Source organism: Sorex araneus, chromosome 4 (genome assembly GCF_027595985.1).
Source record: "Sorex araneus isolate mSorAra2 chromosome 4, mSorAra2.pri, whole genome shotgun sequence".
Taxonomy (NCBI): domain Eukaryota; kingdom Metazoa; phylum Chordata; class Mammalia; order Eulipotyphla; family Soricidae; genus Sorex; species Sorex araneus.
Window position 1 is genome coordinate 140,266,620 of NC_073305.1, and position 15,574 is coordinate 140,282,193.

The following is a 15,574-nucleotide window of genomic DNA, read 5'->3' on the forward strand; positions in this document are numbered from 1 at the left end:
CAAAGCACAATCCAATAGGGGAAATGTTGATGTATTTGACTTTATCAGAATTAAAAGGTTTTATTCTGCAAATATTTTATTAAGGGGAAAAGACAAGCTAGAGATTGAGAGAACTTATTTGCAAAGCATATATCTAATCAATGTAGATATATATATATATAGCGACTATAAAAAATAATTCTCAATAGAAAATAGGGAAAAGATGTGAGTAAGCATTTTATTAAAGAAGAATCATAAAACGTGGATGGGTTCAAGGAATTAATGATGGGTGAAAGTGATCAATGTCCATACAGTGAATACCATAGAGTTGCATTAATACAACACTGTGCCATTCTTTGAAAATGAAGAATAGATTAGTATTGCCTTGAATATGAACAGAAGGGGATATGTGAGATGTGTGACTCAGAGGAAATAACACAAGGAGTTTCTGTGTGCTAATGGAACAGTTCTGTATCTTGATTGTGGTGTATCTGGGCTAAAACTACATTGACCTAAACATAGTCGCAAATGAATATATGTAAGAACACTAGTGAGAGTGGGTAAGGTCAGTAGTTAAGGCAGCAGTATGCACTGTTGTATGTGGGTTTTAAAGTTACACTGTATTTGTGTAAAAGCTTAGCTGTGGGGAAAACTCGGTGACGGGTCTATGGCGTGTACTGTTCTATTTTTCAACATCCTGTAGTTTATAATAGAAAATAAACAGTTATGAGTACTAACTAAAAAAAAAAGAATTAACAGTGACTTCAAAGAAGAGGTGATTGGAAAATCAAATCAATATATTTTAGCTGAAATTCTATATGTAAAGAAAACAAAAGCTTTAGGTAGTCCAACTGAACAGTTTATTACCAAGTTGTAGAATCAAAAGTATGGAATCAAATTTGGACTCCGTCTCCATCTTGTCTCTTTTTGTGAGGAGACTTCTAGGTGAAAAGTAAGCATTCTGACTGAACTCCATCTGAAGCAGAAAAGAACACCGACTTTTTGATTTCTCCTTGTCTTTGATAATGGGAAAAGCAGACCATCTACTATTACAAAAGATCCTCAACTCCAGCCCTCTGCTTGAAGACTCCAGTCAACCAATCCAAAAGTTTTAACAAATGATCTAATAAAGAACTGACCTAAGTTGAGCTAGACAGCTCCTCTGCTTGATCTTCTAAAACCTCCCTATAACCTAGTCCTAGTCAAACTAACTTTGAGACTCTCCCCTAGCTGTATATTCAAATTGTGATTGTAATTCTTGAATAAAATACATTTTGCTTCCCATTTGTCTTTCTTTATCCCACTCAGTGCCTGAGAATCATGTATAAAACTGATTCTCAATAGGCTGTGCAGGTCATTTTACAAGACCTGCTTCCTGACTTTGTCCTCTTTAGTGCCATTTACTGGTACCCTTTTCCTATAATATTTTTAAGGGGTCAAAACAGTGATACGAGGGATCTGGGGTTCCTTCCAGAGATGTTCAGATATGGGCCCAAAATTCATTTTTGGGAGCCTCCAGTTCTAGCTGTGATGCGTGGGGTCACACTCGGCTTCACACATGCCAGCAATGTGCTCTACCACAAGGAGTTTCTCCCTTACCCCTAATAGAATCTGTTAAACACTTGAAACAAATAATTGATATTATGCACATAGAAAATAAATCAATTGACAAAACTACAAAGAACAGGATAGAAATCAAATAGCTCTTTATATCAGCTCCTAATTTTAGATGAAACAAACTATTTTATAAATGTAATTAAGGTCTTTGAGAAGTTTAACTTCAACTTGCATATATAAATATACGTATATATATGTATACATGTATATATAAATATATGTATATATATGCATATATGTATATATATATATATGTAGTTTTTGGGCCACACTCAGGACTTACTCCTGGCTCTGCACACAGGGATCACTCCTGGTGGGTATGAGGGACATTATGTGGTGCTAGGGATAGAATCCTGGTTTTCCATGTGCAAGCCAAATAACTTGTTTTATATTGTTAGTTTTTCTAGGTCCTCTTCCTTTTTTTTGGTCAAATCTCTTATTTCCCCTGGAAGCCTAAGAATATGTCTTCAACATATTGGGAAAGACAGGGAGATGAGAGTGATAGGTAGTTAATGGATAATAATGGAGAGCCAGTGAACCTGCCATTTCTGATGAGCACACCAAATGCTAAGCGTCACTGAATATTTTTTCATTAATTTTGAACATATCATAAACTATTTCAAGTCTTTATAAATTTCATATATGGACTATTTAGGAGTTAAACTTTTTTTTTATTTTGAGCTGCTTTTTCCTGCTTTTTGTTTGCTTATTTCCCAAACAAAAAGTAAGCCTGGTTGAACATTGAATGTGATACATGGTTTGTTGTGAGGATCTGGAGTCTATATTTTTCTAAGCACTACTGATTTTATTAGAGTAGAAGTTAAATTACTGGCTTATCACTTTGCCATCTTGACACTGTATAGGTGTGGTTTATGCTTTAATGACATAAACCTGTAGAATGCTGAATATGTTTTCCAATTCCTTTATTTCTTGAAATGTCATCCTACAAATCTTGTCATTCTTATTAGGATGCTTTGGAGATAAGAGTGGAATCCTAATTCCCAAGGTGTGGCCTTACATCAGGTATTCTGGACAAAGTGGAGAAGGTATTAACGAGGCTAGAATAAAAAAATCACAGTTCACCAACACAGCTGTTATATTCTCAGCTCCAAACATAGTGACATATTGCTAAGGCTCGGAGATTCTCATCTGAACCCAGTCCTGAGATCCTCATAGGAGACCCCAAAAGTGATCTCTAGTTTCCTGCAAAATCGTTCCTCTTTGGGAGCACTGAAGCATGATGTAATGACTGTGGTGACATTTGAGAAGGAAGCTGAGTGAGATGGATGAATTAGGCACATTGATATCAGTGGAAGAATATTCTAGGTGCAGGAGACAGAAAATAAAATGTCTTTAAAATGTTAAAATTTCTAGTGAATTTGAGGATTTATAAGGTGGTCAGTGATGATTAGAGTGGAATAAATGAAGTAGTGAAAGAGAAATTCAGATACTTTTATCAAAAGCGGGACAGGGATGAGAACAGTGAGGGCCACAGCAACGATCTAACTTTTACTCTGAGCAAGTTGGCCAGTCATGGGAGAATTTGAGTAGAGGAATGGCAAAATTCAAGTTAAGTTTTAAGGTCTCATTCTGGTTGCTATGTTGAGAATTAACTGAAGCTGAATAAGAGCAAAGGAAAACAGAGACAGAATGTTACTGAAATAGTTCAGACCAAAGCTATTATGGCAAAATATAAGGATAATAATAATGAATAATAAAAGTGATCAGACATATTCTGAAGAGTAGTTAATGGGTATTCCTGAGGAATTAAATGTGAAATATGAGAAAAAGAAGCTTCTATCTCAAGCAATTGGGGCAGATTTGACATCTGCTAAAATACAAAAAATGCTGAAAGATGATTACAAGGATGATCGGGATTGATTATGATTCCTTATTTAATTTAATTTTTTATTTTTGGGTTTTTCTTTGAGGGGGCAAAATATACTTGGCTGTGTTGAAGACTCACTTCTGACTCTGTGCCAAAAGATCACTTCTAGAAGTGCTCAGGGGACCATATACAATGCTGGGGATTGAAAACACGAAGGTTGCATGCAACGCAAGTGCCTTACCCATTGTACTGTCACTCAGGTCTAAGATTTTGGATCTTTAAATATGAGATGGTTATTAAAATCTAAGTAATGTAATCTGTCTTGAGTCTGGAACTCCAAAGCAAGGTTTGGGTGGGAAATACCAGACTTTTAGGGATTTATAAACACAAGGCTTCATTAAATTATTAAAGATAATAGAGAAGAGGCCTTGCCACTGAGCCTTACCACACTATAATTAAGTGGCTAGGAATATTAAGGGTAAGATATATTAAAAAAATAACAAGGAAGGATGGTGGGAATTTGAGGTGATCTAAGAGGGAAGAAACTTGAGATAAAGTAACAGAAGCTTTTTAGAGATTTTCTACTTAATAGGGGAACATTAAATTTGGATTGTGCCTAAAAAGGAATCTAGGGCAATGAAAAACAAAGATGGGAGGAAGAGCAACATATTTGCATGCCATTAGAATGTACGAAAGGACATTTGTGAGGGGTGGGCTCCCCAGTGTTGTTCAGGGGATCCTGAGGCCACTCTAAGTGATTCTCAGTATATCACATCAGAGGGTTTAATGCTAGGATCCCAAGGACATGGTGCTGCTCAGTTCCTGCAGTACTAAGGATGACCAAACTTAACCTAACTATGCTTGGGGGATACTGGGTCACACATGGTGGTGCTCAGATACCTGCAGAGCTACATTTGGCATCATATGCTTAGGAGGCCATATAATGCTAGGGATGGGACACATGCAAGGCAAGCATCTTAGTCCCTGGACTGTCTCTCTGGTCCCCATGATATTTTAAGGATAAAGGCTTATGATGGAAAAATAGGTATAATAATATTCGTGAGTACATGCCGAGGAATGGCATCACAGGTCAGTGGCATCACAGAGGATGGCAAAAAATATGGGTCTAGAGGTTGGATCAGGTTGTGCTATTGCTAGACTATGGAATTTCTTCTCTGATTGCTATGTTTTTGCTTTTGAATGAATGAAACAAAGAAAAGAAATCAGTTTAAAACAGTAGGGAGACTATGTGGTTTGACAAAGGGGATGATAGATGGATTAGAAAAATATAGCACATCTTCCGGGCAGTGCTATACAGCCCTTGAGAGGAGTGAGTGATTATGAATTGAGAGTGAGTCCAAGCAGCATGGTCACGTTTTTTCTCTAATGTGAAATACTGAGCTGCAAATAAGACCCTGAATTGGTAGATAAAGCTGAGTTTAGTCAATGGAGTCAAGGATACAAGCAAAAGACTACTTTTAGTAAATAATCATATAGTTAACCTTTAAGAGGGAATTTACAACATGATAAGGGTAACACTGTTAAGGATAAAAGGCAGTGAGTGCAAAGGTAGTTAGATCAGTGGATTATAGGCTTTTGAAAATTGTTGCAATTGAAAGAATAAAGGGAGCAATATGGAAAGACAAGTAAGAGTGGGTGCTGCAATAGTTAAATTAAGATTCTGAATGAAATTCTGTTATTAGAGAAGGCAAAGACCTTCATCTTTTAAATGACTGAGAATCGTGACGTATAAGATCTGCTCAAATATCTTCTGTAGAGTTCACCATCCCTGATTTCTACCTGTCTTCTTGTGCTTTCTTGGTTTTCCACTAACTTATCTGTAATTATGTATGATTCACTTATACTTTGTATTTATTGCCATTCTATAAATGTGTCTTAGAGTTTATGTTCTTTGAGGTTTGGGGAATATGTCAGAATTAACTCTCTGTCCCTAAGGACTGAATGGCTCTTTGAAGAGATAATAAGATAATAAGAGCATAATATGTATCTGTAAAATCAATAATCAAAATATGTTTTATTTTACAAATAAAGTTTTATTTTTTAATTTTTTAATTAGATGAATAAAATGTGTCTAACTTTTACTTATTACAAAATATAAAAATTCATAGTTAGTAATTTTAGATAATTTTATTCTACATTTAATACAAAAGATCAAAATTATAGCTCAGACATTGACACACAGACCTACACACACAGGCAGAGAGAAGGGAGGAAAAGAGGGGAGGAGGAGGAAGAACAGAAATAAAACTGGGTGTAAATTAAGGGCTTCTGTTTCCTAGGCAAATTAGGTACAAATTAACTATGTGCTGACTCTGGTTCAATCCCTGGAAAAACATGGTCCCCAGAGCACTGCAGGGTGAGGCTCTGAGCCCTCGGAGCACTGCACCCTCAGGATCTTGCATTAAACTACTGATCTTATTGGCTTAGAATCTTCAAAAGTGCTGGCAGACCTTGAAGCAATGTTTGGGAGACAACAGGCCCCCTGCCAGCCCTTACGCACTGTATCATTGTATCACTCTCATCCTGTTGATCATCGATTTGCTTGAACAGGCGCCAGTAATGTCTCCATTCATCCTAGCCCTAAGATTTTTATCTTTTTAATTTAATTTATTTATTTTTTAATTAAATCACCATGTGGAAAGTTACAGTTTCCAGGCTTATCTCGGTTATACACTGCTCGAACACCCATCCCTTCACCAGTGCCCATATTCTATCACCAAAAACCCCAGTATACTTCCCACCCCCTAACCCCACCCCCGATTGCGTAGCTGATAAATTTCAATTCATTTTCTCTTTACCTTGATTACATTACATATTTCAACACAATATTCACTATTGTTGGAGTTTCCCCTCAAAAAAAAAAAAAAAACAGCCCTGCTGACAAAGAAGCATTTGATAGTTTTCCACTGCTGAGAATGAAGCAGCCACGCGGTTTAAGATTTCTGCATTTTAGTACTTTAGTAAAGTCCAGTGAGATTTATGTTAGAAATTGCATCATTTTCCTTCCTGGGGCAGCATGGGGCTCTGGCTTAGTTCACAGTCTAGAGACATTGGTGGAAGCAGTTGCTGGTACCAAAAGTAGTCTAGCTGTCCTCTGGATCATGGTCATCAGCAGCAGAACGGCCACACAAATAAACATGTGGCCACTCGAGTCGCTTCTCGGCAGAGCGCACCGCCTATCACCCTGGCCCTAATAATCAAAATTTTAACAGTAGTCACTGTCATCCCGTTGCACATAGATTTGTTCAAGCAGGCACCAGTGACGTCTCTCACTGAGAGACTTATTGTTACTGTTTTTGGCATATCCAATATGCACGGGTAGCTTGCCAGGCTCTGCTGTGCAGGCTCCATACTCTCTGTAACTTGCTGGGCTCTCCGAGAGGGGCGGAGGAATCAAACTCAGGTCGGCTGAGTGAAAGGCAAACGCCCAACCGATGTGCTATCCCTCCAGCCCCTTAACAGTAGTATAATAGAATATCTAAGTGTCTTTGTGTCGAGTGTTCTCACACATGCTTTATAAAGTTACTAAACTTCATGTTAATACCCTCTTAGAGACTATGCTTACAGCCAATATACAGAATTCTTAGGAGAACAAATTTAACTGACTTACACTGAGGATAACACTTTAGTCAGTGCATGTGTACATGAAATCAGAGTCATATTTTTAACAAAGTAAGGTAGGAGCCATCAATAATTTTCTGTAAAAGTCCAGGGCCTTACACTCATATTTTTATATACTGTGTTACAGGTCACTGGCATAATTCCATAATATTCTGAAGAGTATTTTCTGAGAACTCTTTATTCAAACTCCATGGGAATGAGGAAGTAAGCTTTCAAAAACAAAGAAAATATGGTATATTTCAAAGGCAAGGTGAGAAATATTGAAATTCTTTTTATGACTATTTTTGTTCTTTGACAAAATCAAAGACTTGAGAAATTAGATGATTTTCCTTAGAACTAAACATCTCCAAATGAACAGAGATGAGTGCAGAAGAACTATTTATCTATAGTGTTTCATTTCCTTACCCACCCTACAGAAAATGTTGTACAAGTTATGCTAATAATTAGTGCTTGTTTCTAATGGGCTTTTAAACCTCATAACTCAGACACATAGGATGTTCTGTATGCATTTACTGGTTGAATAAACTAACATTTTAATGTTGGCATAGTCATATAATAAGTGTTTTGCCATCTTAATGGGTAACTTAGCTTTTATGTGAAGATAAGAATGCTCTTCTGACCAGCTGTTAAAGAGAACAAAAAGCACTATTTTGTATTAGAACAAATTCCATTCGGGTAAATTAGTCCAAGATAGGTCACAGCTAAATCTCTAAAACCCACAAAAGTAGAGATGGAAAAAAGAATCTCAGACTGGTAAAAGTTTCCAGGTGAAACACATTAAATGAGCTCAGCACTGCATTTTCAATTTTCTTCTCCATGTCCCAAATTTCATAAAACATAGAACAATTTCTCCAGCTAAGATTGAGGCCTAATGGGCACAAAACTGCCTGTTTTCCAAGCACATGCAATTGTTTCCTCTTCCTACCTGATACATTTAGGTCATCTTTGAGGAAGTATTTGCTCTTTCTATATACCTTTATTTATGTACAGAAATAATGACATAGGATGGTGGATGGCATGGGATTAGTTTATATATTACTGGAAGACACTATAATCTTTTCAGTGCATTAGAATAAGACCAGTTAAAGAACTACCATATGAAGGGCAGGGTTCATTTTGCAAAGCATGAAAACAAATGCAACCTATGTTAGTTTTAATTTTTTCCAGTTTGACTTTCCTATACATCAAGGCAATGTCTATATATGATTTTTTTAATTAAGATGAAGCAGAAAGATATATAGAAATACACAAGATTAACTGTTTTTCAGCTTGCAATTCGAAGAGTGTCCAGAATTACTTCTCAGGATAAGAAGAATGGTACACATTACAGTTTTTAAATATCTTGATTTAATTCTTTTTAAAATTCTGTAACCAGAGGCGGCTCTCCTTGGTTACAATATCAATGAGGTACTGACTATCAGTGGTAGATAAGCAAGACTGGGGGAAAGAAGAAAGGAAAAATGATTTTTTAATAATAGGAAATACATGGTTGCTTACCAGAACAGTTATACAAACAGTAATAGTAATTATAACATTAATAAAATCCTATTTGTATTGATGCAAATCTTAGTTTTATTCTCCTTCCAACTTTGGTATTACAGTTTTATCACTTCTATCTTCTGAGTAAATAGATATTCCTGGGTTGTGATGTTTGTTGCACAAGACATTTTGTAGGCAAAGAAAGCAGGGAACTGTTCCTGATAAAAAACTTCTTTCTTTACTGCTCCAAGCTCGAATGCACATGTGGCAGTTTCAATGACTTCAGGAAATGTCATATGCAGATATTATTAGGAATATTTTACAAAGCATTAGTTCTAGAGCCTTATTCTTTTTTTCAGGTTTTATTTTAGGCGCTATGATTTACAACATTGATAATGGCAAGGCTTCATGCAAAAAAACATTCCAACACCACACAGTATATCACATCTTCAGTGAAAAGTGCTCTTCTTAAAAGTTCCAGAGTCTAGGCAACCATTTTAATTACAAAGCAAAGAAGATGGCCATTTTTGTTAACTCTGATGTTTTAATATGTATTTCAATTATATTCTGCAAACATGAAAAGGCCACCCAAATTATCACTGCTGGGAGAGTGTCTTGGCTCTCATTTCTTACATTTGGTGCTGATCACCTGCAATGATGCATGTGAGAAACTACAGATGATTAAACACAGCCACCCATGACTGAGAGCTGTTTGCCAGCATTTGGGTAAAGTCATGAAGGAGAAAACCCAAAAGGGACAAGGGAGCAGGTTTACACGTGCTCCTCAATTACTCGTATGAGATTTATATGGTCCCATAAATGAACGCCATACTGTAATAAAAACAATATGTCAAAATCAATAGAAAGCCTTGCTGTTCAATTCCACCCTTTGAATTTGAATGTAGGTCATTTAAAACATTATTCTTTTTCTTGTCGATAATACTATTTTATCTGCCTTAGGGGCAACACTTGTGTAGAATTTTGCTTACACATTCAGCAGTCCTACAAGGTTTGACTCAAACTGAACAGAAATACTTCTTCCCAATAAAAAGCAAAGTATAACACAGTGAAATAAGAATATAGGTGAATTTAGTAATTTTGGAAGAAGGTGAGCCTTTGTAAGAATTATATTCAAAGTATTCATATTTTAATACTCTTTAAGCATCCAGTAAAGTCTGAGGCCATAAACTTGAAGAATAAATCTCTGAGATTTTAAATGTTCATCAGCTGTATTCAGATTACAGAGCACCAATTTCCACTTGAAGCCTGAAAGCTGATAATAGGAGGGCAGAGAAAGCGTACTGTGGAGGTAGAGATAAAATAGCCAGTGAGAAGAACCTATGAATGCATTTGCATTAAAAAAGATGAAGGCTAAGGAAACCCACTTTTTCCTTTACATAGAATTTTCTGCACACACCCACAGATCTCAAAGGTTTCTTTTTGAAAACCAGAGGGAAATGTGTTCTCCACAGCACATGACAGCATGCAGTTAACAAGATCAGTTTATCAGTAAAGTGCCACTCAGGAGAAACTTCAAAGCTTAGAAAGAATTGAGCAATACAAGAACATGTTTTTCTTTCCATTTTTACTCCACTATGTGAATTTATGTATGTAAAAAGTGCACTATAGAATCATCAGTCAATATCAGACAACTTTTAGTGGCAGGAATAATCTATTCCTTTAGCTGAAAATTAGTCCAAGAAACCCAAAGCTATTTACACATCGAAAAATTCAGGCTTCTTCTCAGTTCTTACTTCTTTACAAGAAAAATCAGCTCTTATCTCAGTATTTACATTTAGATTTGTGCATTTGTGTTTATCAACACAGAATGCAAAACAAGAGTTTCTATGCATGATACTGAAATGTAAACATGTCTCAGAAAATGCTCTATAAATCAAGTTTGTTTTAACATTGTACAAGAAGAATAAGGAGCAAACTGCATTATGGCGCTCTGAAATAGAAGCATTACCTTCAAGTGTAACCTGCTATTTCCATTTAGAGGAAAATAGGTGGCATCTGTACTTGTGTATTATACAAGATTCTAAATGCAAACTATGAGGTGAGACAGTGTGGCAAAACTGTCCCAGATTTTCTTCGTAACTGCAGTGAAATTTAGATGACAAAAATACCCAAAGGAGGTATTCTCCATTTCAGCAGCTTCCATGTTTCTATCTGCTTCCAGTGACTCTCTCCATGTGACTGATTTCTGAGAACCTTCTCTTGAAAGCCAGGGCATAGCTCAGTATAATAGGGACTACCTAGAAATGATGGGACAGAGAAGCAAGAGAACCATGAATAATGGCACTGGGGCAGAGGGTCTGGTTGGAGGGGAAGATTACTTCTCAGAAATAAGAGAGGGACCAGAGAGATAGTTCAGGGGATCTGGAGCACATGTGTTCTATCCTGAAGGCCTGGGTTCAGTCTTTGGTACTCATGGTTTACTGATCAATGAGCTAGTACCTCAGCACTGGCATATTTCTCCCTACACACTCACACACACACACACACACACACACACACACAGAGAGAGAGAGAGAGAGAGAGAGAGAGAGAGAGAGAGAGAGAGAGAGAGTTTGGACAAATTGAGTTCAAATAGTTTTCTCATTCATTTACCAAATATTTACTAGCCAATCCATATACTACTAGGGCAAGATTTATTCACATTGTGTTGAATAAGTCTTAGTCCCTCACCTCAGACAATAGAACAGGAAAGTGCAAATAATTACAATAAAGTGAAAAACAGAAACCCAACAGAAGTACAAAGCCCAGGAACCAGGAAGGATCAGATGGGCAGTCAAACCAGGCTAAAAGGTCTTCTCAGACCAGTGATGCTCAACTGACCTATAAAGAAAATGGACAATTTCTGAAATATAGATGTGGGGGCAAGTAGGAAGGAGAGTGAAATACTGTAAAATATTTTTCCCTACTCAAAAAGAAAAAATAAACAGAGCATGTGGAAAGGAGACAGACCTTCAATAAGAATCTAAGAGAGCATAGAGAGTGAGGTTATGGTAAGTGCCAACCTTTCTGGCAAGCAGTATGATTGTTCTTCAGAAAACTAAAATTGAATTTCTGCATGACCCAGCAATTCTACTTTTAGGCATCTACCACAAGGGACCAAAACTATGATCAGAGTAGACATCTTCACCTCTATATAATTGCAGTACTACTCAAGATAACCAAAATCCGGAAACATACCAAGTGTGCAGAACAGATGACTGGATAAAGAAACTGTGATATGTATGCACAGTGGAATAATGCTTGGCTGTAGAAAATGTAAGTAAAGATGCAATTTTTTGTTATGTCAATGGATCCGGAGAGTATTAAGCTGAATAAAGTCAGCCAGAGGGATAGGGTCAGATATGGAATGATCTCTCACATATGGAATATAAAGAAACATGGTAAGGGAATAACAATGGCCAAAGGCAACAGAACCTGAGAACTTGTCTATAGAACTGAATTTAGTAACCCAGGGAGATCAGGGAGGGTGTTTAGAGATTAGGAGGGAAACAATCACTCCGGTGGAGGGTGCAGACTGGAACATCGTATGCATGGAACCCTGTTATTATCAGTATTGTGAATCAAGGTTACTAAAGTAAAAAACAAAACCCAAGAAATTAATTTACAATAAAAGTTAAAAAGAAAATAAAAAGTGAAGTCCTTTCAAGAAGAGATTGGATCACCAAGAGATTTCCTAGATCAAGGCTTCTTAAGCTTTTGATACTTGTGACCTCTTCTTTTCCCTAGAAATGTTTGCATGATCCCAGTATTATAGGCATATAAAATAGATATATGGATCAAACATTTGAATATAATAAATAATAAAGCACTCTAAAATATTTTTTTAATAGGTGCATGACCCCAGATGGGATTTCTACCCACATTATAAAAAGCGGCTTTACAGGTAATGTTAAAGAGCTTGCACTTCTTCCTGAGGGCAATGGGATGCTATATCCCAGATTATAAGTGATGGTATAGGTTAACATTTGGCGGTCAAGGGAGTTAAAGCTTTATCAGAGACTTGATGAACTGGTCTGACCCTGGGTTAGCATTATACTTCCATGCAATAAATTAAGATGTGAGCTCTGACCATTGGCAGAGATTCTGGACACAGAATAACCTCTGTCAAGTAGAAGGAAGAGGACCCAGGGCATGTCAATGGGTAAAGAAATAAGGATCAGAGAAGGTTATTCAAATTCAATGAGTAAAACTGTTCTCAATATTAGGCTCATTCTAGTCACATCATGGACTATTACTAAATATGCTAAATGTAGACTTAGGTTATTTCTGACTACATTGTCTATCCTCTGTAAGGTAAATGATATATTTAAAGATGGATTCATGACAATTATTTCCAAAATGATCTAAAGTGTGATTTTTTTGTTTTGTTTTGTTTTGGGATCACACCCCAGTGGCTCAGGGATTACTCCTGGTTCTGCATCCAGGAATTAGTCCTGGTAGTGCTTTCAGGACCATATGGGATTCCATATGGAGATTGAGTGTGGGTGGGCCACATGCAAGGGCCACAGTACTACTACTCCAATCTAAAAGCATGATTTCCTTAACTTATAATAAAAATGGTATTACATAGCAGTGGAAGAAAGAAATCTTCACCAGGTGATATTTAATATATACATATAACTGTATTCATGTAGTATCATCACAATACAGAAGAATTATCAACATTATGACATTTTTCAGGAAGTATTATGCTCCATATATTACTTTTTAGATGAGTCTTTAGAGGTCTGATTTCAATGTGTATGCCTTTGAAAATAACCTGACCTGCTTATTCATAAGTTAGCACAATTTAGACACAATTTACTCACAATTTAGAAGAGCCTTTAGAAATTCTGAAAACTGGTAAGTAAAATCTGAAAACATTTAATCATCATACGACTAACAATGTAATCTAAATGTAAGAGTTTTAGGTCAATGGCTTTGTTGTATGTGTTGAGACAACTCTTTGTATTTTTTTGAAATAAGAGATTTATTTTAGTCCAACAATGTTCTTACTGGGAAATATTTTCAGCAGGAAAGAGAGTTCATATGTCAATAATTTTGTAATTCAAAATAAAAAGTACATTCTAAATATAACTGGCCATTTTCCCAAATAATATTCAGACCATGTTTCAGTGGTTCTTTTGTGTATCTGTACTTCATTTAACTTTATCTTACTGTATCTTAAGTCAGTATAAAACTTGTATGAGTACTAACGGGAACTAAATGATACCTTAATTGAAACACCTGATTCATAATGAGTTATACTTTACAAAGCATTCAGTGTGTATTTCTAGAACGCTGAACCTAATTCTTGGAATGAGATACTATAATAATGCAGGTTTATCATTAAAATGTTAAAAGTTGTCCTGAAATTAACTCAGAGTTCCCCTGGAAGGTCCCAGAAGCTTTCTGGCTAATATTTAAATAACTTGATGAGAATAAACTTTTTTCTCCCTGAAACTACCATATTTCTTTCTTTCTATTTTCCAGTTTCCTGCAGCCACCTAGAAAGCAGCTCACCACTGCACTGATGCTCCGGATAGTAGGGGAGAGAAATCACGTGCCAAGTGAGAAGTGGGCTTCTAATTCTGCTGTCAGCAATGGAAAAGGGAAGTAGAAGCTATTGCTGTTACTCTCCTTTTTTTTTTTTTCTTTACATAGGCTAAAGCTTAGGCATGGTGTGAAGTCCCCAAGGAAACACCACAATATGTTTTAGCTTTTCTCAGTCTGGCAAGGCCCCCAGGAATACACTGAATTGTTTATTTCAGATAGGCCCTCTGCTCCATTCCACCCCCAGAAAACAAGAATGTCAATTAGCCTCCTTGCTGAAGAGACTGGGAGATTGCAGGAAATTACAAGTAGGAAGTGCAGTAGAGGGGAAAAATAAGCACCTTCTACAAAAAACACCAACATACACAAAATACAATGTGTTAATGAGTCTTGGCAATTGGATGAATTAAAATCAAGGGAATTCTGAATACTTGAAAGGAGTGTACAACTGCTGGAGTTTAGATCTGTCAAGGAAAATAATTTGTTATAAAAATAATCCTAATTTTGAAAACAATCGATTCAGAAACTACATAAAAGTGTGAAACACCATGTGTGTGAGTGTATGTGTGCATTTATGTGTGTGATATTTTGAAACCTATAATTATGTGGATATTATGTAAAAAATATTGCCATTAAAACGAATTTCATGTTGATGCAAACATTTCCTCCTGTTTGTTTTGAAAGCACATTTGAAAAATGGAGCATGTGACCACTAGCATATATGAACTTGACTGCTTCTTTTTCTAGAAGTCTCAGAGTTGAATTCTGTATTCTTGCCATATGCCAAGGGTTAGGTCATTAATATGTAAAAGAAGCTGGTATCCAGAGAATTGACTTTGTAATTGGAGAAAACCAAAATAAACCTAACACTTCTCAAACAATGCTGCACCACATCATCCCTGTTCTCTTAGCTATTAGGCCATGTCCAATTTTCTCTGTCAGGGGATACAGCTGCCTCCATGTGCCAGGGAAGCTTTAATTATGGTGACTTTTCCTCCCACTGGAAAGTCTCTTCCTGCAGTTTCAAAGTTTGAATTATTCAAACCCATGTTAATACACTGCACTGAACTGCTCTGTTTGGACCACTGAGGTGCACCTGGAACTGTTCTCTTTTCAGATATTCGATTTTCTTTTCTCTACCTTACCTCCTTTCTCTTTTCTGTATCCTTTTTTCTCTGTCTATACTCACAATATATAAGAACTAGAACTAAGAGACACTTCTTAGTTCTTCAAAGACTCATACACAGAATTTGTTACAGATAATCTCATAGATTATTCATGTTGTAATAAGCAAATGATATATCAAGGAAAAGTTTCTCAAGGATAAACTTCACTTTCTAAACTCTTTCTAACAAAGAGTAATATAACTTATAATTCTGATAGCCCTAATTACATTGTTTAAAATATATTTCACTCAAATTCATGCCATTAATTTGTTTTCACTTCTAAAATAGAAACAATAGAATGGCCTTTCTT

General features: G+C 36.2%; 1 protein-coding gene across 4 annotated transcripts in view; it reads right to left on the reverse strand.

Annotated features, from left to right (window-relative positions):
* The window catches only part of HS3ST5 (heparan sulfate-glucosamine 3-sulfotransferase 5), a 330,509-nt gene that overhangs the window by 237,993 nt on the left and 76,942 nt on the right, over window positions 1-15,574 (reverse strand). The window lies entirely within an intron of this gene.